The 25,774-nt window shown below is 45.1% G+C and overlaps 1 protein-coding gene across 1 annotated transcript in view; it reads left to right on the forward strand.

Moving 5' to 3' along the window:
* LOC128688792 (protein O-mannosyl-transferase TMTC1) overlaps nt 1–25,774 on the forward strand; it is a 669,456-nt gene that overhangs the window by 620,860 nt on the left and 22,822 nt on the right. The window lies entirely within an intron of this gene.

Raw genomic sequence — 25,774 nt, forward strand, 5'->3', positions numbered from 1 at the left:
CCAGAATAATAACAACGTGAATCCCCTATAACGAGAACATTTTCCAAGAAAATATATTGACAGCAACGCACTTGCACTCTCTGGAAAGGCGTAGGATGAAGGAGAGGGATATAACAGAAGTGAACAAATGGAAAATGGAATGAAGTGGACATTATTAAGACCCCAGGGAACATGTAACCTAGAAAGAACTCGTAAAAGTGGATTCAAGTTGGGTAAATTCATACTCAGAGAGCATGTAACGAAGCTTTAGTCTAGCAAAACACGGGATTATTAATATAATATTCATGTGGTAACACTTGATCCGTAGGTATCTCAGAGTGTCTGGAGAATGGAAGGTAATCAGGTTTAGTCTGAGGAAGGGGAAGAGTGGCTCCAATTCCTTGGATGAAAAGCTCTTCACTGCCCCCATCAAATTAGGAAGCGAGTGGAGCAAACTGTAAGGCAGCATCACTGAAGCTCATACTGGTGACAGTTTCCAACAATCCCTCAGTTGAGGGACTGATTACCTCATCTTTTGTATATACATCTACTGTCTTCCCATTGCGTACTTGAATTTGTGTTGATAAAGCTATTGGATGGCGAAGCGTCTACAATAACGATACCCAGATGTTGAACATGTGTCTAATTCAGTGGTTCTTAACCTTTTTCGTCCTATGACCCCCCTAGACTCTTCAGGATATTACCATGACCCCTATAATAAACTTTGAAATGGTGAACCTTGTAAAAAGGTAAGATAAAACAAAACGACAGGAAGACTATGGTTTACTGAAACAGTAAAAGAACAAAAACCCTGAAAAATTCCACATAGCCTCTACAAATGCCAGAACAGTGCAAATTCCACAGAACTATTGAACCTCAAATAAAACCTACTTTTCATTCACTCAGTGGGAGGGTTGAAATTGTTTTGCAGCCATAAGCCATAAGTCTATCAAAGCGAGGAGCAGTACTCGACAGGCAACACCTCATGTCAGCATCGATCACAAGCCTATTGCGTGCCTTCGTTTTCAGTGTTACCATTATTGAGAATCCAACCTCGCAGCGATAGGTTGACGGGGACTGGATCAGCATGGTCAGTGCACGCATCGAAAGAATGGGACAGTCGTCCTGCACTTTTGCCCAAAATTTAGGGAGCTCTTGTTCAGTCAAGTCGAGTTTCAGCTGAGAATCCTCACGAATTTGAAGAAATTCTATCTTAGCAGCAAAATCAGTATCACTGATGGCATTATCCTTGACTGAAAAGGGTCTGTAGATCCATGCATCAGTACAGCGGTCGTCCAGTCCTGGAAAGTAACTTTCGATGGCGTCATTCACTGCCATTATTATTATTATTATTATTATAATCAAGGGGGAAGCGCTAAACCCGGAGGATTATACAGCGCCTGGGGGGGGGGATGTGGAAGGCATTCAGGCTTAATTCGGGGAACTGGAGCACAGATCCAATTCCCTAAATCAAGAGCCCCTCACCAACATCATTCACTGCCAAAAAATGAGTTGAGATCTCATGGAAACAGCATTCAGCGTCAAGCATAGAATCCAGGAGAGTCGTCATCTGAGTGAAGAACGTTGTGTCACTGTCCTCAACTCTTTTCAGGTAAAGTTAAATCTTACACTTGAATGCCCTCACTTTGTCACAAGCTGTGTGCAGCATTGAAAGGTTTCCTTGGAGTGAAATATTCAGGGAATTCACTTCAGAGAAGAAATCTGCCAAGTAGGTAACCTTTGTTACAAAAGAGTCATCCTGCATCTTTTCATGAAGAAGAATTCCCTTCGCCGTATGACCTCGTTTCAACAGCATTGTTATTTCTTCTCAAAGTTGTAGCACGCGATTTAGAATCCTGCCACTTGAGAGCCAACGTACCTATGTGTGAAATAAGAAATCAGAAAAGTCGGCACCCATTTCTTCACAAAGCACTTTAAAAATCCTCGGAGTCGTTGCGCTCCCTCGGATATGGTTCACAATATTTACAACGCCTGTGAGCACTTCTTGAAGTCCAGGTGGGAGAGTCTTCATCGCCAAAGCATGCCGAGTGAAGTAGACATGTAGAGCGACGTTCTTCACAAAGACTTTGAAGCCGGATTTGCAACCGGTCACAGGAGCCCCATCTGTACACACTCCGACAAGTGCTTCACAGCCTAGCTCGTGTTTAAGGTTTTTAAAGATATCTTCTCCACAAGTGGCTGTGGCCAATGGTTCAGAGAACAAGTACTCCTCTATAACTTCCCTGTCTAGGTCACGAATATAAACAAGAAGTTAGAAACATGAAGCAACATCCGTTGACACGTCCAGTTGCAATGAATACACTGGACTACTCTTCACAGCTGACACTACCTGCAGCAGAATATCCTCACTCACGTCCGAGATCCGACTTCTGACTGTATCATTCGAAAGGGAAATTACCCTCAACTTGTTTGCCTGCTGTTCTCCAAGAACCACCTTCGTTGCTTCCAGAATGTAAAGCTTAATCATGTCTTCATCAATGGTATGAGGCTTCTTGGTCTGCACGATTTTTAGAGCAATTCTGTATGAAGCCTCCAACGCTGCTTCAGTCTGACGAGCGAAGTGACCAGTGGAATCGATACGACTGGCCTTCATAGAAGCTTTTTTTTAACTTGAAAAACTCCAAGCTTTTGTCCACTAGATGGCTGCGGCAAGACTCAAAATGGACCATCAGTTTGCTTGGCTTCATACTCTCATGACTCAAAACTTTGGTGCAAACGACACACTGCGGCTTGATCCACAGAGTTCTGAATGATGTTTGTGAAATGCATCTTGAGGAAGGCTTCTTGGCAGACATAGTGCAGACAGAAAACCGCCTTGGGAATCACGGAGCAAGAGGGACATATGGACATCGCCACCGTAGCTATGTACTAACTGAGTGACTGGTTGTGGTTGATGTGTTTACTGTAGCAGACCACCGCACGTGTGATCAATGTTACCACTCACCAAACTGGTAAAAGCCCAACTAGCTAATTCAATTATATGAGAATAAATTCCATTCTCCCGAACCCCTTTGTGACCCCCGAGAAACCCCAAACGACCCCCCCCCCAGGGGGTCACAACCCTCAGATTAAGAACCGCTGGTCTAATTCTTCATCTTGCAGGTTTTGTATACCATATATGTACTACAAGTGGAACAAATACAAGAATAAGAAAGATTAAGCCAGTAAGACTAGTCAGGCAGGAGTGCCAGTAATTCATTACCTCAGTCAGGTCACGGGACGGGAAGAGATGTTATCCACAATACAACAAGTATCACTACCGCCTGTCATTACGAGGCATCGAGTTATACTACTAATGATGATTTCAGTTTTTAATAATTTATACACCTGGGCGAATAACAGGAGCTGTTAGAGCAACTGTACCAGTGTACTAAAAAAAGGCATAATACCGTAACTGGGACAAAGTTTAAAAAGTCACATTATGACTTTGTAAACGGTCCAAGTCGGACTGAAACATCATCGTAAGCTTCTCTCTCTCTATGTGCGAGTTATTTGTGTATTATACCAGTGCACAACACCAGTCTGTGATGTATAAAGTTGTGAGTTGCTTTCATTGATCCGCTGGTGTGTGCTATTCGGGTGCCTTTCCCTCCCTCCCTTCCTTGTAATCGACATACACAAGTACAAGGTACGAGCTTAATTGTGCAGCCCCCAACCCTGAATCCAGAGAAATGCATACTCCATGGAGGATGAACAACTCCCAGACGAGAAAGACGAATATTATATTCTCGGCCGAAAATGACCAATTACTCAGACGAAATGACCAATCTGCCTGCCGCAGCACATTAACTGAAAAGCATCGGTGATGTACGCCAGATTGGCAAATGTGAGAACGGCGTTGCGAACCAAATGTAAGGTGAATGCCTGAATACGAGGCACCAGCGTGGAGCCTGCGCCTAGTAAAGAAAAAGGAGCTTTAAAAAGTACAAAAGTTCGATGCTAGACTGGTAGCAGAAGTGGTCCATGCTAGGTAGGTCGTATATATGTAAGGAAATTACACACGAGCGTTACATAAATTTTTATAAGTAGATGACAGTTGGTCTGAATACCAGACATGGACACCAAGTTTTATCAAGTCTTGGTAACATACAATACTTCCTGTACAGATTATATTCACGTCTCACTCGCATCTACTAATTCCAACTCACGTATTTGTCTAAAGTTGTCCAAATTAGATATGAAATAAGAAAAAGAAACAGCAGCATTGCAGAAAGGCTGCACAACGCTAGGAGAACAAGAGGAGACATGGTCACGGCGTACAAAATACTCGAGGACATCGTGGAAAGTTGACCAGGGCAAGGGAAGGAAATGGTAACATTTACAAAGAGTTTTGATCTATAATGTCAATATCGGTCTAGTTAATAAAAGGTAAATACGCTCTTATGAGCTAACACTCACAAGATACACACACACACACACACACACACACACACACACACACACACACACACACACACACATACATACACACACACGACAAAATTTAGAATAAAGACGTAAGCAATATTTTTTTTAATTATCAGGAAACGTTTCGCTCACTGGGGGAGGGCTTTATCAATCGAACACTGAAAACAGAAAAAAATACACAATACACCTTCGACAGAGGATTAAGTCACTGTATTGAACATGACGACCAAGGACATCTCGAGTACATCACTTAAAAGTACACTTCTAGAAGCCTACCAGGTGATGCACTAACAGGTGACTCAGGTACTAACACTTGACCTCACCGCACCTGACCCCCCCCCCCCACTTTACCTCACCAGTTTACAATATATATTCTGTAATTCTTCCGCTCTCTGTATTGGACTGCTAACGCCCCCAGCAGTCGAGATATCTTTATTCCACACATCAGATGTGGAATAAAGGCTAGAACACTTCACAGGTTCATAACAATATAACACTATGGCTAAAACACTTCACAGGTTATTACAACCCAGGAGTCCAAATGGCCTGTTATCCTGGGTGTAAAGGGAGCAAATAAACACAGCAGAAAACTTTTGACATATTATCCTTCACCAATTTAGAACAGAAGTATGTACACTATATACACTATGTACAGCAATAGGTATTAGTGCACTCTACGGTAAGCAAGGCAGAATAGAAGCCACTAGAGAGCAGACCGTGCTTCAACCAGCTCTAGAATGGGAATGACAAGGACAGACAGGAGAGTGGTACCCACATAACCTCTGCGATTGCCAAAACCATCTTCTCATTGGCTGGAACCTGGGTACTGGTTGAACGACGGGGCCCCATCGTCAACCCTCAGTCCCCTGGTTCGCTGGTTGGGGGAGATAGCCTGTAAATGAGGGTGTGTACATGCGCCGAATAAAGGTTACGTACTCTTTGCATGCCACACAGGTTCATAACAATATAACACTATGGCTAGAACACTTCACAGGTTCATAACAATATGACGACTAAAACTTCACTATACACACTGGCAAGATAAAGGAGGCTAAAACAGTTCAGTTTCATAAACAGATTACATCAGCTAAGTGTTCAGAAACTGTCCATATAAAAAAATTTATGCAGAAGAGGCCTTCACTGGGGCTGAGTTTCTTACAGAATTTTATGAAGTCAGAAGGAAACGTCGTACCAATAAAAGCCTTTTATGCAACGTAACCTGTCTTCGCTATTCTTTGCATTACCCTATTTGCATCCAGCAGACCCACGCGTTGGAGCTCCACACCCACAAACACAACTTATGATCCCACAACTTTGCCTCCTCTTAGCACTCTCGTATATAAGACCTGCTTGAACCCTCTAGAGCAGATACCTGATACCAGCCCTAAGAGGCCTTTGAAGATCCTCTTCACAAGAGTCATGAACTCCTAAAGACCCACTCCTCTTGAATTATGAACACTGGGGCTTCAATTACCTAATTGGTAGGTCTCACTAGTCCCTTCTAACTGGCTCTCAGGACTCTGTCAACACATGACCTTGAACACCTACTCAACCTTACTAAAGCATATTATTATTATTATTATTATTATTATTATTATTATTATTATTATTATTATTATTCTACAAAAACAAAGAGCAGATCAGATACAAATGGCGTAGTATCAACAGTAATGAAGGTTGCAGAACAAGTATTTATTTGGATTACGTTTCGCTCAGACTTGATAAAGCTCTACAGAGAGCCGAAGATTGCCCCAATAAAAGCTTTTTCTCTAGCCTGTTTCTTTTCTCCAGTAGACGCAGCTCTTTAGGGCGGACCACGAGCCCTGCAGACTCCTAAACCTGTAGATAACTTTTTACCTCAGCAGACCCTTGTCAATCCATCCAACAAAGCAGAAAACCTACCTGGCCCTAAAGACCTTTCTCTGCTTCCTTGATTCCCTTCTGGGAGGTCGCCCACTTCACTCTAATGGAGGAGTTGTCCATCTTAGTCTCCTGTGGCCAGACACCCTTACACTGCCACGCTCCCCACTATCTTCTCACTCATTCTTTCCATTTACACACACACACGCACACACACACACACACACACACACACACACACACACACACACACACACACACACACACACACACACACACGAGGAAAGGTTGAGGGAACTCGAACTGACGACACTGGAGGACAGAAGGGTCAGGGGAGACATGATAACGACATACAAGATACTGCGGGGAATATACAAGGTGGACAGAGATAGGATGTTCCAGAGAGGGGACACAGGAACAAGGGGTCACAACTGGAAGCTGAAGACTCAGACGAGTCACAGGGACGTTAGGAAGTATTTCTTCAGTCATAGAGTCGTCAGGAAGTGGAATAGCCTAGCAAGTGAAGTAGTGGGGGCAGGAACTATACATAGTTTTAAGAAGAGGTATGATAAAGCTCAGGAAGCAGAGAGAGAGAGAGAGGACCTAGTAGCGATCAGTGAAGAGGCGGGGCCAGGAGCTGAGTCTCGACCCCTGCAACCACAATTATGTGAGTACAATTAGGTGAGTACACACACACATACACACACACACACACACGCACACACACACACGCACACACAGGCACACACACACACACACGCACACACACACGCACATACACATACACACACACACACAAACACACACACAAGGGTAGACACTCACAGAAGTTTTAGATCATAGTAGCAATTTCCGCTTTTTATAACTCAGAATTACTGGTATGTATTAGCAGTATCTCCCCCTCACACCTCCCCCATACACATGAACACACACATATACACACACACCTGCACTAGGCGATAACACACACACACACACACGCACACACACACACACACAAACACACACACACACACACACACACGCACACACACACACACACACACACACACACACACACACACACACACACACACACACACACACACACACACACATACACACACACACACACACACACACTGGAGGATCAGGCGCATATAACAGGGAGGGCACTGCAATGGATCAGGTAATACCTGACAGGGAGGCAACAACGAGTCATGGTACGTGAAGAGGAATCGCAGTGGGCGCCTGTGACGAGCGGGGTCCCACAGGGGTCAGTTCTAGGACCAGTGCTATTTTTGATATATGCGAACGACATGATGGAAGGAATAGACTCTGAAGTGTCCCTATTCGCAGATGATGTGAAGTTGATGAGAAGAATTAAATCGGATGAGGATGAGGCAGGACTGCAAAGAGACCTGGACAGGCTGGACATGAGGTCCAGAAAACGGGCTTCTCGACTTCAACCCTGTCAAATGCAAAGTCATGAAGATTGGGGAGGGGCAAAGAAGACTGCAGACAGAGTATAGGCTAGGTGGACAAAGACTACAGACCTCACTCAGGGAGAAAGACCTTGGGGTGACCATAACACCGAGCACGTCACCGGAGGCACACATCAACCAAATAACTGCTGCAGCATACGGGCGCCTGGCGAACCTGACAATAGCGTTCCGATACCTTAATAAGGAATCGTTCAAGACACTGTACACTGTGTATGTTAGGCCCATACTGGAGTATGCAGCACCAGTCTGGAACCCACACCTGGTCAAGCACGTCAAGAAGTTAAGAGAAAGTACAAAGGTTTGCAACAAGGCTAGTCCCAGAGCTCAGGGGAATGTCGTACGAGGAAAGATTGAGGGAAATCGGACTGACGACACTGGAGGACAGAAGGGTCAGAGGAGACATGATAACGACATACAAGATACTGTGGGGAACAGACAAGGTGGACAGAGATAGGATGTTCCAGAGAGGGGATACAGAAACAAGGGGTCACAACTGGAAGCTGAAGACTCAGACGAGTCACAGGGACGTTAGGAAATATTTCTTCAGCCATAGAGTCGTCAGGAAGTGGAATAGTCTAGCAAGTGAAGTAGTGGAGGCAGGAACCATACATAGTTTTAAGAAGAGGTGTGACAAAGCTCAGGAAGCAGAGAGGGAGAGGACCTAGTAGCGATCAGTGAAGAGGCGGGGCCAGGAGCTGAGTCTCGACCCCTGCAACCACAATTAGGTGAGTACACACACACACCCACAAGGACCCCATTATCAAGCGGTCACTCTACCCTCAGCCTTCTTTCCCCTCCCTCCCCTTCTAATCCCATCACACACACACACACCTCCCCTGCTTCTAAGGGTCACTCATCCTTCTCTCCCCCTCCCCCCCTTAATTCCATCCCTCTCCCACACATGCACACACACATACACAAGCACACATACACATACACACACACACTTGACACAAACACCTACTCCCCCTTCCCCTAACCACCTCTCTCCCTCCCCCTAGCCACCTACCCCTCCCCCAAACCATCTAACCCCTCCCCCAAACCATATAACTCCGTACCCCAACTACCTCTCCCCCTCCAATAACCATCCTCCCCCTCCCCATAACCATCTATCCCCACTCCCCTTAACCATCTATTCCCCTCCCCCTAACCATCTCTCCCCCTTCCTTCTGTGGAGCAATGGGGCAACCTAGAACTAGGATGAGAACAAGGGGCCAGAAGAACGAATCTGGGAGGGAGGACTGGGAGGCAGAGCTCAAAAAAAGGGAGGAAGACTGGGGAAGGAGGCTAGATGTGCTTGCAAGGAAGATGGAGGAGAGGTTAGCAGCAGAATGCAGAAGGTGGAAGCAACATGCCACAGTAGCAGAAACCAAGATACAGAGATTAGAAGAGGAGCTGAGACATCTGAAACAGCCTAGAGACAAAGATATTACAGAAGTAGCATCAGCAATGTCTACATCAGACACAGACAACGGGTCTGAAGGGAGCATGGAAGCTAAACTGTATGCAGAGGTCCTGTCAAACCCACATGGGGCCAAAACAAAGACAGGGAGCACACTAGGACAGAATGAGAGGTTGGAAGAAATTGAAGGAACTAGGACATGTGCAGGGACCTTACCAGACACTTGTGGGGGCCAGGAACAGGTGAACAGGAAGGACAAACCAATGAGCATAGGGGCCACAGCTAGGGAAGGGACTGAAGGAAGGAACACTCCATGGGAATGAACTAAAACACTTCAGAGGATGCAATGGGAGTCACAGTGGGAGGTGGAAAGGGAGAGATCAGTTTTTGTCTATGGACTAGACGAAGCTAAAGGGAAAACTTATGATGAAAGAAAACAGGAGGAGAAAAAAGCGATTGAAGGTATCATGAAGGTGACAGGTGAGGGAGACATGATCCAGGTGGCAAATTTTCGGAGAATCGGGTGGTTCACAAAGAAAAAGAATCGGCCTCTCAAAGTAATTTTCAAGGCAGAATCAACCCAAACCATGATCCTGCAGGAGAAACCACGGCTGAGAGGCAAACAGGAGTTCATGAGTGTGTACCTCGATCGAGACAGAACACAGGAGGAAAGGATGATACTGAAAGTGAGAGTGCAAAAACGAAAGGAGGAATGGGAGGAATTGAAAAAGGAGAGCAGAATAACCCAGGAACAGGTGGAAGGACAAGCACACCCCCCAGAAACACCTGCAGAATTACTCCAGCCACGACACCCCCAAGGCAACTGAACAATCCAAACCATCACACACCGATCCGTCTGTTCCCACCCCCCGCACCACAAACCCTACCCCGACAGCAACCCCCTATGGGAGCTCTTCCTCCACCTCTGCTGCAACCCCCCACAGGCCCCCACCAGGGCTCCTGCTCTCCCAACCCCAGTATTCCCCCAGGACCACAGTTACAGTATTAGAACAGAAGTTGAAGGTTTGGTACACAAATGCGGATGGATTAACGAATAAACATGAGGAATGGCAAGAAAGAATCAATGAGAAGTCCCCAGAGATCATAGCAGTTACAGAAACAACACTCACGGAGACAATAACAGATGCAATCTTCCCACCAGGATACCAGATCATGAGGAAAGATAGAAGGGGCAGAGGGGGAGGAGGGGTTGCTCTGCTCGTAAAAAACAGATGGAAATTCGAGAAAATGGGAGGTATAGATGAGACAGGAGAAAGGGTCTACATAGTAGGTACACTTCAGTCTGGGGAGCACAAGGTGGTCATTGCAGTGATGTATAATCCACCACAGACCTGCAGGAGGCCAAGAGAGGAATATGAAGAGAGCAACAGATCAATGGTGGACACACTTGCTGAGGTGGCAAGAAGAGCTCACTCCAGCAGAGCAAAGTTGCTGGTTATGGGGGATTTCAACCACAGGGAGATTGACTAGGAAAACCTGGAGCCACATGGGGGTCCCAAAACATGGAGAGCCAAGATGTTGGATGTGGTGCTGGAAAACCTCATGCACTAACATGTTAAGGACACTACCAGAGTGAGAGGGGAGGATGAACCAGCAAGATTGGACCTTGTGTTCACCCTGGGCAGTTCAGACATTGAGGACATCACATATGAGAGTCCCCTAGGAGCTAGTGACCACGTGGTTCTGTGCTTTGAATACATAGTAGAGTTGCAAGTGGAGAGAGTAACAGGAGTTGAATGGGAAAAGCTTGACTATAAAAGAGGGGACTACATAGGGTTGAGGAACTTCCTGCAGGAGGTTCCATGGGACAGAGAACTGGCAGGAAAGCCAGTAAACGAAATGATGGAATATGTAACAACAAAATGCAAGGAGGCAGTGGAAAGGTTTATTCCCAAGGACAACAGAAACAATGGGAAGACCAGAAAGAGCCCCTGGTTTACCCGACGGTGTAAGGAGGCAAAAACAAAGTGCAATAGAGAATGGAAAAAGTACAGAAGGCAGAGAACACATGAAAATAGGGAGATCAGTCGCAGAGCCAGGAACGTATATGCAGAGGTAAGGAGGGAGGCCCAGCGACAGTATGAAAATGACACAGCATCAAAAATCAAGACGGACCCAAAACTGTTGTATAGCCACATCAGGAGGAAGACAACAGTCAAAGACCAGGTGATCAGACTGAGGACAGAAGGTGGAGAACTCACAAGAAATGATCAGGAGGTATGTGAGGAGCTAAACAGGAGATTTAAGGAAGTTATTACAGTAGAGACAGGAAGGGCTCTGGGAAGACAGCACAGAAGGAAACATCAAGAGGGAATATACCAACAAGTGTTGGATGACATAAGAACAACCGAGGAGGAGGTGCAGAATCTGCTAAGTAACCTTGATACCTCAAAGGCGATGGGACCGGACAACATCTCCCCATGGGTCCTTAGAGAAGGAGCAGAGATACTGTGCATGCCCCTAACCACAATCTTCAACACATCCCTTGAAACTGGGCAACTACCTGAGAAATGGAAGACACCAAATGTATTCCCCATATTTAAGAAAGGAAACAGAAATGAGACACTAAACTACAGACCTGTGTCTCTAACATGTATTGTGTGCAAAGTCACGGAGAAGATTATCAGGAGTAGAGTGGTGGAACACCTGGAACGGAGCAAGATTGTAAACGAAAACCAGCATGGGTTCATGGAAGGCAAATCCTGTGTCACAAACCTTCTGGAGTTTTATGACAAGGTAACAGAAGTAAGACACGAGAGAGAGGGGTGGGTTGATTGCATTTTCCTAGACTGCAGGAAGGCCTTTGACACAGTTCCCCACAAGAGATTTGTGCAGAAGCTGGAGGATCAGGCGCATATAACAGGGAGGGCACTGCAATAGATCAGGGAATACCTGACAGGGAGGCAACAACGAGTCATGGTAGGTGAAGAGGTATCACAGTGGGCGCCTGTGACGAGTGGGGTCCCACAGGGGTCAGTTCTAGGACCAGTGCTATTTTTGATATATGCGAACGACATGATGGAAGGAATAGACTCTGAAGTGTCCCTATTCGCAGATGATGTGAAGTTGATGAGAAGAATTAAATCGGATGAGGATGAGGCAGGACTGCAAAGAGACCTGGACAGGCTGGACATGTGGTCCAGAAACTGGCTTCTCGAATTCAACCCTGCCAAATGCAAAGTCATGAAGATTGGGGAGGGGCAAAGAAGACCGCAGACAGAGTACAGGCTAGGTGGACAAAGACTATAGACCTCACTCAGAGAAAAAGACCTTGGGGTGACCATAACACCGAGCACGTCACCGGAGGCACACATCAACCAAATAACTGCTGCAGCATACGAGTGCCTGGCAAACCTGAGAATAGCGTTCCGATACCAATAAGGAATCGTTCAAGACACTGTACACTGTGTATGTTAGGCCCATACTGGAGTATGCAGCACCAGTCTGGAACCCACACCTGGTCAAGCACGTCAAGAAGTTAGAGAAAGTACAAAGGTTTTGCAACAAAGCTAGTCCCAGAGCTCAGGGGAATGTCGTACGAGGAAAGGTTGAGGGAAATCGGACTGACGACATTGGAGGACAGAAGGGTCAGGGGAGACATGATAACGACATACAAGATACTGTGGGGAATAGACAAAGTGGACAGACATAGGATGTTCCAGAGAGGGGACACAGAAACAAGGGGTCACAACTGGAAGCTGAAGACTCAGACGAGTCACAGGGACGTTAGGGAGTATTTCTTCAGTCATAGAGTTGTCAGCAAGTGGAATAGCCTAGCAAGTGAAGTAGTGGAGGCAGGAACCATACATAGTTTTAACACAAGCACACACACACACACACACACACACACACACACACACACACACACACACACACACACACACACACACACACACACACACACATACACACACACACACATACACACACACACACACACATACACATTGACACACACGGCCTAGTGTCTAATCGACATGTGCCTAGGACGAAATGGTAACTAACACACACGCACACGCACACGCACACGCACACACACACACGCACACACGCACGCACACACACGCACGCACACACACGCACGCACACACACGCACGCACACACACGCACGCACACACACATACATACACATTATATATATATATATATATATATATATATATATATATATATATATATATATATATATATATATATATATATATTACCTTTTTGCCACAGTCTCATTTTTTCCCCTTCAACTCCACTCTCACTTTACCCAGTTCTTTCTCACACTTTCATTTGCACTCATTTACTCACCCACTGTCTCGGTATGCCAGTTACACTTCCAGTCACTCTCACCAAGTCACTCACCCACCCACTCACTTGCCCAATCAGTGGGCAAACACAGTCATACACACACATCCATTATTTGTGATGGCATCAGAGGAAGGTGATCACTCTCCAATGACCCAATCACCTTCTCATATTACTCCCCCCAAGAAACCAATCAAATTGTAAATGAGTTTCCCCTCCACCAATCACGTGCGCGCTGGTCTCTACCCTTACCCCCCTCCCACAACTGCCAGAGAGAGCAAATAGATGGATGAGTGACATCCCCCCTGCCTCCCCCTTCTAAAAAAGGACCTCCTCCCATTAAAAAACCTTTCCCAACGTTTCCTGTCAGTCTCACTGATCCGTCTTCAAATTTTAAGTTTTCAGAAAACAGGAAAACAGGGAAAAAAAAGACTACACGTATGGTAGAGGTGAGGATGATTAGTGTAATGGTGACGACGATGATGATTGTGTGCATGATACAGATATCCAGATGATGACGTAAAAAGTGGATGATGCAGATATCCAGATGATGACAGAAGAAGTGGATGATGCAGATATCCAGACAGACAGACAGGCAGAGAAAGAGAATGAAGTCTTCCATCCACTGCAACCTCACTTCCATATCCTCCTCCATCCCGACAATTACCTCCTCCTCCTCCTCCTCCTCCTCCCTCCTGGGCACGAAATCAGGCTGTAAATCTGAGTGAGGGGCGCAGATTAACAGCCAGCTCAGAGTGTCGACGCGGATTACACGCTCGGGTCAGTGTGCCAGGGCGGAATAGACAAGACAAATCTAGAGTGTCGACGCGGATTAGACAGTCATCTCAGAGCGTGACATGCGGCGCTCCCAGATGACATTAGCAAGAATTTCGGAGAGGTAATGCCAGATGAGCTCACGCTAGAGGAGCTCACGCTAGAGCTCATGCCAGATGAGCTCATGCTAGATGAGCTCATGCTAGAGGAGCTCATGCTAGAGGAGCTCATGCTAAAGGAGCTCGTGCTAGAGGAGAGCATGCCAGATGAGCTCATGCTAGAGGAGCTCATTCTACAGGAGCTCATGCTAGAGGAGCTCATGCTAGAGGAGCTCAACGCTAGAGGAGCTCATGCTAGAGGAGCTCACGCTAGAGCTCATACTGGAGGAGCTCATTCTAAAGGAGCTCATGCTAGAGGAGCTCATGCTAGAGGAGCTCACGCTAGAGGAGCTCACGCTAGACGGGCTCCTGCCTGCCTCTCTGTTGGTGTCCCTGGTGATAAAAGGAGCCAGCATCGTTGACGTGGATGGCCGCCCGGCTGGACTGTTAGGTGTCCGCCTCTGATACCAGACTCGCAAATTAAACGAGGGGGAATTTTTTTTCGACATGCAAATTTGAGTTTCCATTCGGCATTTTTTTTTTGTTTGAGTTAAGCAGCGTATGGATGTGGTGCTGACACCGGCGGGTGTGGTGCTGACACCGGCACACGTTAAATGTGCACACACATGCGTCACTGACATGCATACCTCACACACACACACACACACACACACACACACTTGCATTCCCCCTAACAGTACAACTTCCTAACCTTCTCCCTCCCATGCTATCTACAGTAATCCCCTCCCACTGGCACTCCCTACCGAAAAGCGTCCCAATCAGGAATAAATGTTGAATTCCAAACAAAAAAAAAAAAGAATAAAAAAAGTGGAATCACAAACTAACGTAGCGAACTAAAGGACAGAGTAGCAGAGGAGAATCCAGACATTGTAGCATCACAGATACAAAACTTTTTGGGGGGAATGATACATAATGCATTATTCCCAGAGGGGTACATGGCAGTGATCGCTATGAAGGTACTTCACAATTATTGCTATGAGAGTACCTCATAGTGACTGCTATGACGGTACATCGCAGGAATAACTGGAATTCTGAAGAGATGAGTAACAGACACTGGCGATTTCAATGACTATATAATACCTTAAATAACCGGAGGGCCCAAGGTGATTAAAAACAAAAGAGCAACACGAGAACAACAGTTTAAATACAAGTTTTAGACAAAGCAGCAGAGAGTGATCAGGATTAAAGCAAAATTACTAGTTGTACGGGATTCCAGTCACGGGAAAACAGAAAATAAACGATGATTTTTAGTACACTTAACTGGGCTAACAAGAAGCCACTCGTGGTGCAATGTCTTCTCTAATTACTGTCCTAAACTGTACCTAAGTGTCTTTTTCCACAACAAATAAGAAAGAACAGGAAGACATAATCACAAAGAACAAGGAAGAACAAGAGGGAACAACTACAAAGTAAGAGCAAACAAGAAAGCAAGAGACAAAATTGCCAATTAAGAAGTGAGACGTCAAAGGATGCTAGAGAGTATTTCTTGACAGACTGTAGCAATGTCGTCCATCATCTGGAAACTTTAATAATAAAGTAAATAACCTTATATATATATATATATATATATATATATATATATATATATATATATATATATATATATATATATATATATATATATATATATATATGCAACAAGATCACAATAAACAGGTGATATCACAATATGCAGAACATTAAACTTCCAAACGCATTCGTGATTTCTCACATTATCAATAACTATAAAAATAAAAGGTTAACAGGAAGGAATATAAGGACGAGACTACACCTCGCTGCCACTTCACAACACCTGACTTTTTGTGATGATGTAGGTAGGTAGTCAGTTATCCGTGAAACACAGCTTATATTCTACCCAAAAATTTGTCTAATGTACCTTAAATTCTTCCCAAATTTTATTGATTATAAATGAATCCAATTTATATAAACCAAAAGAAATATTTTATATTATTTTCAAAATTACTATTTATGAAACATGATTTAATTATATTCCTGTCAACCATGGACTTGCTTGACATAACTTTCTCAATTTTTTGAAAATCAATTGGATCTCTCACATGAATAAACAGAGCATTAGAATCTTGTCCACTTCTAATGCTATATTTATGTTGTTTTAACCTAAGTTCAAGACTTTTACCAGTTTGTCTGTAATAAACTTTATCGCAAATTTTACCAGGAATCTTATAGACACATCCGTCAGCATTTTGGGAAAAATTTTTATCAAAAGTTTTTTAACTGTATTAAGATTTTTAAATACAACTTTGTTATTAAAATTCTTAAGTAGAGAAGGCATATCAATCAAGTTTTCATGGTAAGGGAGAACCAACATATTTTTAGTAGAATTAGGTTATAAATAACAAAAAGGCACAATACCGTGACTGGAACGATACACAAATAACACGCACATAAAAGAGAGAAGCTTACGACGACGTTTCGGTCCGACTTGGACCATTGACAAAGTCACACTAACAGGATGCCCGGGTGTTGTGCATGTGTCATTTCATCCTGTCGGTATTATATACAATTCTTGTTCTACTACTACTACTACTACTACTACTACCACCACCTCTTCCTGCCTATATATAGCCGTCCTGCTCCACCTCTGTTAGTGTGACTTTGTCAATGGTCCAAGTCGGACCGAAACGTCGTCGTAAGCTTCTCTCTTTTATGTGCGGGTTATTTGTGTATAGAATAAGGTTGGTTGTCCCTTTTTGAATTGTAAAAAAGTATTTCTAGCTATTTTAAAGGATTTATTAATTAAGTTTCTTGGGTATTTTAGAACATTAGCTAGTACATAAATTTTGGAGATTTCTTCAACTATGAACTCTGGACTACAAATACGTAAAGCTCTCAAAAATACTGATGAGAAAACCGACAGTTGTGAAGAATAATAGTGTACATAGGAACAGTTATTTGTTGGTTTTCTGTAAATTTTAAATTTAAAATCATTGTTACCCTTAATAATTAAAACATCTAGGAAAGGCAATGTGCTATTTTCTTCGAACTCGACAGTAAAATTTATAGAATGAGCTAAGGTATTTAATTTAACAAGGAAATAGTTTATATATACATTCTTAGGCATAAGACACAAAATATCATCAACACATCCATTAGGAAAGATTGTGTTAATTAATCTTGTTTCAAAAAATTCCATGTATAAATTACTAAGAACAGGTGAAAGAGGATTTCCCATTGCCATACCAAACTTCTGAGTGTAAAACTCATCATTAAATAAAAATTTTGCATCAACAATACAAAGTTTAATACGTTTAATGATAGCAGGAACTGACAATCGTAAATCGTAATTAACAAGTCTTCAGATAAGAAAATTAATAAATCGTCAAATGGAACTTTTGTAAACAAGGAAGTAACATTAAAACTAACCATGTTGAAATTATTTAAGTCAGTCAACGTGCTTAATTTATCCACTAAATCTATGTTGTTTTTGACATTCAAGGTAGAAATTTTTCCAACAATTGGGCTCAAAATATCAACAAGCCATTTAGATAATTTATAGGAAACTGAATCTATGGAGCTAATAATTGGTCTGTGTATTTATTATTCCATACATATAGGGTAAAGATGGATTAGTAGAAGTAATTTTTTTAAATTTAATTAATTCATCTTTGCCTTTCAGTAGACGTTTTATTGTTTTATTGAAATTACTGTTAACAGTTTCTAAGGGATTCGTTCTAAGCTTAGAATAAGTTTATGTATCATCTAGGAGATTATTAATTTTTTCTTGGTAATCAATAACAACACTGCGACTAGTCGAGGATTCGAATCCATGTCGTTTTGGCCCACTTCATGATGAAACACCTAGCTCTGTTGGGTGCTTGATTTTTGCAGGATTGCATAGTCCTGTGGGTTAGAACGTCATGTGATTTTCGCTCACCATGAGGCAGGCCAAATCGACATGGGTTCGAATCCTCGGCTAGTCGTAGTGTTGCTATTGATTATATATATATATACGTATATATATATATATATATATATATATATATATATATATATATATATATATATATATATATATATATATATATATATATATATATATATATATATGTCCTTGAGTTAACCTACAGGATACATACGATGTTTCAGTGATAACCAGCGAGGAAGAGTAACACTCAGAAGGTTCTATCTTGACATTAATCAACTTCCTTCTTAAAATCATATTTTCTTTTACCTTCTCCTTGCGGCTCTTTCCCCCTCCCCTGCTAATCTTCCCTCCTCTCCCCTGCTAATCTTCCCTTCTCTCCCCTACTAATCTTCCCCTCTCCCCTGCTAATGCATTGGAAAACGTACAAAGAAAGATGACAAAGTTGATCCCATGTATCAGAAATCTTCCCTGTGAGGATAGACTAAGGGCCCTGAATCTGCACTCTATAGAAAGACGTAGAATTAGGGGGGAATTGACTGAGGTGTGTAAATGGCAAACAAGAATAAATAAAGGGAACATAAATAGCGTGCTAAAAATATCTAGCCAAGATAGAACTCGCAGCAATGGTTTCAATTTGGAAAATTTCAGATACAGGAAGGATATATTAAAGCACTGGTTTGGTAATAGAGTTGTGGATGAGTGAAACAAACTCCCGAGTGCCCTCATAGAAGCTAAGACGTTGTGTAGTTTTAAAAATAGGTTAGATAAATACATGAGTGGGTGTGGGTGGATGTGAGTTGGACCTGACTAGCTTGTGCTAATAGGTCTGATGCCGTGCCCCTTCCTTAAGTAGATGTGACCTGACCTGACTAGGTGGGTCACTGGTTTAAGCTGAGAGGTGACTTGGACCTGCCTCGTATGGGCCAGTAGGCCTGCTGCAGTGTTTCTTCTTTCTTATGTTACGTTATTATTTCCTGGCCTGTCCCTGCACCTCTCCTGCTCATTCATCTTACCCCCCTGTTCATTCAATCTTACTCCCCTCCCCATTCCTTTAGTCTCCTCCTGCCCCCATTCCCCTATAATGCTCCTTCCCTTGTGTACAGTGTCCCAAAGTTTGACTGACACACATCACTAGGTCAACAGTAATTGCAATAGCGGTCACAGGTGTTTGCAATGGCGGCACTAAAACCTCAGCCATAAATATGCCGTCGGTCAATGGGGTATAAAACCATTAATTATGGTGGCAATTAGACTATATTTGCACTCGTCGACCTCAATCCTCCTTTAAACACTGCCTGGTGTGAACCTTCGTGTAAACACTGCCTGGTATGAACCTTCCTTTAAACACTGCCTGGTGTGAACCTTCCTTTAAACACTGCCTGGTATGAACCTTCCTTTAAACACTGCCTGGTGTGAACCTTCCTTTAAACACTGCCTGGTGTGAACCTTCTTTTAAACACTGCCTGGTGCGAACCTTCCTATAAACACTACCTGGTGTGAACCTTCCTTTAAACATTGCCTAGTGTGAACCCTCCTTTAAACACTGCCTGGTGCGAACCTTCCTTTAAACACTGCCTGGTGTGAACCTTCCTTTAAACACTGCCTGCTCTGAACCTTTCTTTAAACACTGCCTGGTGTGAACCTTCCTTTAAACACTGCCTGGTGTGAATCTGGAGTTTCCTTCAAACAGTCCCGTATGAACCTGACATTCCTTCAAACACTACCTCGTGTGGACCTATACCTTCCTTCACACACTGCCTTGTGTGGACCTGGACCTTCCTTCAAACACTGCCTCGTGTGGACCTGGACCATTCCTTCAAACACTGCCTCGTTTGGACTGGGACCATTCCTTCAAGAACTGCCTTGTGTGGACCTGGACCTTCCTTCGAACACTGCCTCGTGTGGACCTGGACCATTCCTTCAAGAACTGCCTTGTGTGGACATGGATCTTCCTTCAAACACTGCCCTGTGTGGACCTAGACCTTCCTTCAAACACTGCCTAGTGTGGACCTGGACCTTCCTTCAAACACTGCCTCGTGTGGACCTGGACCTTCCTTTAAACACTGCCTCGTGTGGACCTGGAAATTTCTTAAAACACTGCCTGGTGTGGACCTGGAAATTTCTTAAAACACTGCCTGGTGTGGACCTGGAAATTTCTTAAAACACTGCCTGGTGTGGACCTAGACCATCCTTTAAGCACTGCCTGGAGTGGACCCGGACCCTCCTTTAAACACTGCCTCGTGTGGACCTGGAAATTCCTTAAAACACTGCCTGGTGTGAACTTGAACCGACCTTCAAACTGCCTGGTGTGGACTTGAACTTTTTCAAACACTGCCTGGTGTGAACATGGATTTTCCTTCAAACACTGCCTGGTGTGAACCTTCCTTTAAACACTGCCTGGTGTGAACCTTCCTTTAAAATCTGCCTGGTGTGAACCTTCCTTTAAACACTACCTGGCGTAAACCTTCCTTTAAAAACTGCCTGGTGTGAACCTTCCTTTAAATACTGCCTGGTGTGAACTTTCCTTTAAACACTGCCTGATGTGAACCTTCCTTTAAACACTGCCTGGTGTGAACCTTCCTTTAAACACTGCCTGGTATGAACCTTCCTTTAAACACTGCCTGGTGTGAACCTTCCTTTAAACACTGCCTGGTATGAACCTTCCTTTAAACACTGCCTGGTGTGAACCTTCCTTTAAACACTGCCTGGTGTGGACCTGGATCATTCCTTCAAGAACTGCCCTGTGTGGACCTGGATCTTCCTTCAAACACTGCCTCGTGTGGACCTAACCTTCCTTCAAATACTGCCTCGTGAGGACCTGGAAATTCCTTAAAACACTGCCTCGTGTGAACCTGGAAATTCCTTAAAACACTGCCTGGTGTGGACCTGGACCGTCCTTCAAGCATTGCCTGGTGTGGACCTGGACCGCCATTTTAATAATGCGTGGTGTGGACCTGGACAGTCCTTCAAACACTGCCTGGTGTGGACCTACACCGTCCTTCAAACACTGCCTGGTGTGGACCTGGACCGTCCTTCAAACAGCCTGGTGTGGACCTGAACCGTCCTTCAAACACTGATTGGTGTAGACCTGGACCGTCCTTCAAACACTGCCTGGTGTGGACCCGGACCGTCCTTCAAACACTGCCTGGTGTGGACCTGGACCGTCCTTCAAACATTGCCTGATGTGGACCTGGACCGTCCTTCAAACATTGCCTGGTGTGGACCTGGACCGTCCTTCAAACATTGCCTGGTGTGGACCTGGACCGTCCTTCAAACACTGCCTAGTGTGGGCCTGGACCGTTCTTCAAATACTGCCTGGTGTGGACCTGGACCGTCCTTCAAACATTGCCTGGTGTGGACCTAGACCGTCCTTCAAACATTGCTTGGTGTGGACCTGGACCATCCTTCAAACACTGCCTGGTGTGGACCTGGACCGTCCTTCAAACACTGCCTGGTGTGGACCTGGACCGTCCTTCAAACATTGCCTGGTGCGGACCTGGTCCGTCCTTCAAACACTGCCTAGTGTGGGCCTGGACCGTCCTTCAAATACTGCCTGGTGTGGACCTGGACCGTCCTTCAAACATTGCCTGGTGTGGACCTAGACCGTCTTTCAAACATTGCCTGGTGTGGACCTGGACCATCCTTCAAACACTGCCTTGTGTGGACCTGGACCGTCCTTCAAACACTGCCTGGTGTGGACCTGAACCGTCCTTCAAACATTGCCTGGTGTGGTCCTGGACCGTCCTTCAAACATTGCCTGGTGTGGACCTGGACCGTCCTTCAAACACTGCCTGGTGTGGACCTGGACCGTCCTTCAAACACTGCCTGGTGTGGACCTGGACCGTCCTTCAAAAATTGCCTGGTGTGGTAGTGACCGCAAGTCGTACACATTTAATTTACTGCCTCAGCGAAAGCGTGTCGAGGAGAGACAAAATGAACCAACTGACAGACTAACAGAAGAACCAACTAACAGGCGAACAAACGGAAGAACCAACTAACACATAAACAAACAGAAGAACCAGCTAACAGTCTTAGTAAAGAGAGAATTAAAAAAAAAAGAAAGCAAAGAGGAAAGGGACTGAATATGAAGGTTGTAGTCGTGTGTTATGTTTTTTATTGGTTCATTGGAGTGTTGTGTTGTGGAGGGATGGTGGCTGCCACCACCGCCAGCGTTGTGTTGTGGAGGGATGGTGGCTGCCACCACCGCCAGCGTTGTGTTGTGGAGGGATGGTGGCTGCCACCACCGCCAGCGTTGTGTTGTGGAGGGATGGTGGCTGCCACCACCGCCAGCGTTGTGTTGTGGAGGGATGGTGGCTGCCACCACCGCCAGCGTTGTGTTGTGGAGGGTTGGTGGCTGCCACCACCGCCAATGTTGTGCTCTGGAGGGTTGGTGGCTGCCACTACCGCCAGCGTTGTCTTGTGGAGAGTTGGTGGCTGCCACCACCACCAGTGTTGTGCTGTGGAGGGTTGGTGGCTGCCACTAACGCCAGTGTTGTGTTGTGGAGAGTTGGTGGCTGCCACCACCGCCATTGTGTTGTGGAGGGTTGGTGGCTGCCAACACCGCCAGCGTTGTGTTGTGGAGAGTTGGTGGCTGCCACCACCGCCATTGCGTTGTGGAGGGTTGGTGGCTGCCAGTAACGCCAGTGTTGTGTTGTGGAGAGTTGGTGGCTGCCACCACCGCCATTGTGTTATGGAGGGTTGGTGGCTGCCACCACCGTCAGTGTTGTGTTGTGGAGGGTTGGTGGCTGCCACTACCGCCAGTGTTGTGTTGTGGAGGGTTGGTGGCTGCCACTACCGCCAGCGTTGTGTTGTGGAGGGTTGGTGGCTGCCACTACCGCCAGTGTTGTGTTGTGTTGTGGAGAGTTGGTGGCTGCCACCACCGCCATTGTGTTGTGGAGGGTTGGTGGCTGCCACCACAGCCAGTTTTGTGTTGTGGAGAGTTGGTGGCTGCCACCACCCACATTGTGTTGTGGAGGGTTGGTGGCTGCCACCACCGCCATTGTGTTGTGGAGAGTTGGTATCTGCCACCACCACCAGTGTTGTGTTGTGGAGAGGTGGTGGCTGCCAACCACCGCCAGTGTTGTGTTATGGAGAGTTGGTGGCTGCCACCATCGCCATTGTTGTGTTGTGGAGAGTTGGTGGCTGCCACCACCGCCAGTCTTGTGGAGAGTTGGTGGCTGCCACTACCGCCAGTGTTGTGTTGTGGAGAGTTGGGGGCTGCCACTACCGCCAGTGTTGTGTTGTGGAGAGTTGGTGGCTGCCACCACCGCCATTGTTGTATTGTGGAGGGTTGGTGGCTGTTACAAAAAACGCGATTCTAAAAGCTTAGAGATCTCCAGTGAATACTAGAAAGGACTGCCCTTCTAGCATCCAGCCTGTTACTGGGTTTTCGTAACAAGTAGTCAGTATCCTTGTCCAATTATCCATTAGAAATTCATTAAGATTCAATAGTGCTTCAGGATTACAACTGGTAGGCTACTAACTAGAGAAATTAAAATTTAATAAATTTATTAAGTCTAGAGGTATATTATCAAATTAAATTAATCACAGCAATCAAAATAAAATCAATCTCTCGAGTTCAATATTATTGTGCTGAAAGCACATATCACATTTATAATTCTTAAGTACCGTCTGGTACATTAACATTTAATAAGATATTACAAATATGTACAAGTAAGTTTGTGTATGCGTGTAAGTGCTCTAAGTAGTTCACTATGTCTCACGACTCGACTAGACTTAAACAAGTGACTGACAAAGTCCTCACATAAACTAACTTCTTGACCGACTGGCAACCAGAACAGTCTGCTTGAACAATGAAAAGAATGCTAAGCCCAATAGCCATATAACAAGAGACTGCGACACAATCAGGATCAAGGAGATAATATAACGACACTAAGTAGGGACCATCAGCAGATCCTCCACAAAAGTTACAAAACTCCGATACTACTGAATCTAAGTTCAGCATAGGAAAAACCCGACTGTGACAATACACAGAAACCAGTACAAAATTAGGTCAGAAGCTATAGCTAAGGACCTGAGATACTCAGAGTGTCTATGAGACACACAACCTCAGTACAACGTCGAAAATCACTAAGTCTATACAATGTTCTGTGAACAGAGTTCTACAGAACTAACAAGAATAATGAGACAATCTGTCCAACCACCAAGCGAGTCTAGAGCAGACTGCATACTTCACGAGAGGTGAGGACACCCCCCCCCTCGATCACGTGATAGCCCCGTGGACAGCACAGCTCAGAAGCCGGCAGTATAACGAGCGACAAGCGATAATTACAGTAGTTTGACAATCAAGACTTGAACTGAGCACATATTATGTACATCCTAACAACATAAGCTACGTCAAATAAGAATATAAAGCAATATATTTACGATTTAGCTATTATCGCAAATATAAGCAATATAAAATTATATGAAAAGATAATATACATTATATATATATACATAATAATCATTGTAACCCATTCAGGGGTTGCAACAGTGGCTGCCACCACCTCCAGTGTTGTATTGTAGAGAGTTGACGGCCGACACCACCACCAGTGTTGTATTGTGGAGAGTTGACGGCTGCCACCGCCACCAGTGTTGTATTGTGGAGAATTGACGGCTGCCACCACCACTAGTGTTGTATTGTGGAGAGTTGACGGCTGCCACCACCACGAGTGTTGTATTGTGGAGGGTTGGTGGCTGCCACTACCGCCAGTGTTGTGTTGTGGAGAGTTGGCGGCTACCACCACCGCCAGTGTTGTGTTGTGGAGAGTTGGCGCCTGCCACCACCACCAGTGTTGTATTATGGAGGGATGGTGGCTGCCACCACCGCCAGTGTTGTATTGTGGAGGGTTGGTGGCTGCCACCACCGAAAGTGTTGTATTGTAGAGAGTTGACGGCTGCCACCACCACCAGTGTTGTATTGTGGAGGGTTGGTGGCTGCCATTACCACCAGTGTTGTATTGTGGAGGGTTGGTGGCTACCACCACCACCAGTGTTGTATTGTGGAGAGTTGACGGCTGCCACCACCACCAGTGTTGTATTGTGGAGAGTTGACGGCTGCCACCACCACCAGTGTTGTATTGTGGAGGGTTGGTGGCTGCCACTACCACCATTGTTGTATTGTGGAGGGTTGGTGGCTGCCACCACCACCAGTGTTGTATTGTGGAGGGTTGGTGGCTGCCACCACCGCCAGTGTTGTATTGTGGAGAGTTGACGGCTGCCACCACCACGAGTGTTGTATTGTGGAGGGTTGGTGGCTGCCACCACCACCAGTGTTGTATTGTGGAGGGTTGGTGGCTACCACCACCGCCAGTGTTGTATTGTGGAGGGTTGGTGGCTGCCACCACCACCAGTGTTGTATTGTGGAGGGTTGGTGGCTGCCACCACCACCAGTGTTGTATTGTGGAGGGTTGGTGGCTGCCACCACCGCCAGTGTTGTATTGTAGAGAGTTGACGGCTACCACCACCACCAGTGTTGTATTGTGGAGGGTTGGTGGCTGCCACTACCACCAGTGTTGTATT

The sequence above is a fragment of the Cherax quadricarinatus genome, chromosome 16 (assembly GCF_038502225.1).
Source record: "Cherax quadricarinatus isolate ZL_2023a chromosome 16, ASM3850222v1, whole genome shotgun sequence".
Taxonomy (NCBI): Eukaryota; Metazoa; Arthropoda; class Malacostraca; order Decapoda; family Parastacidae; genus Cherax; species Cherax quadricarinatus.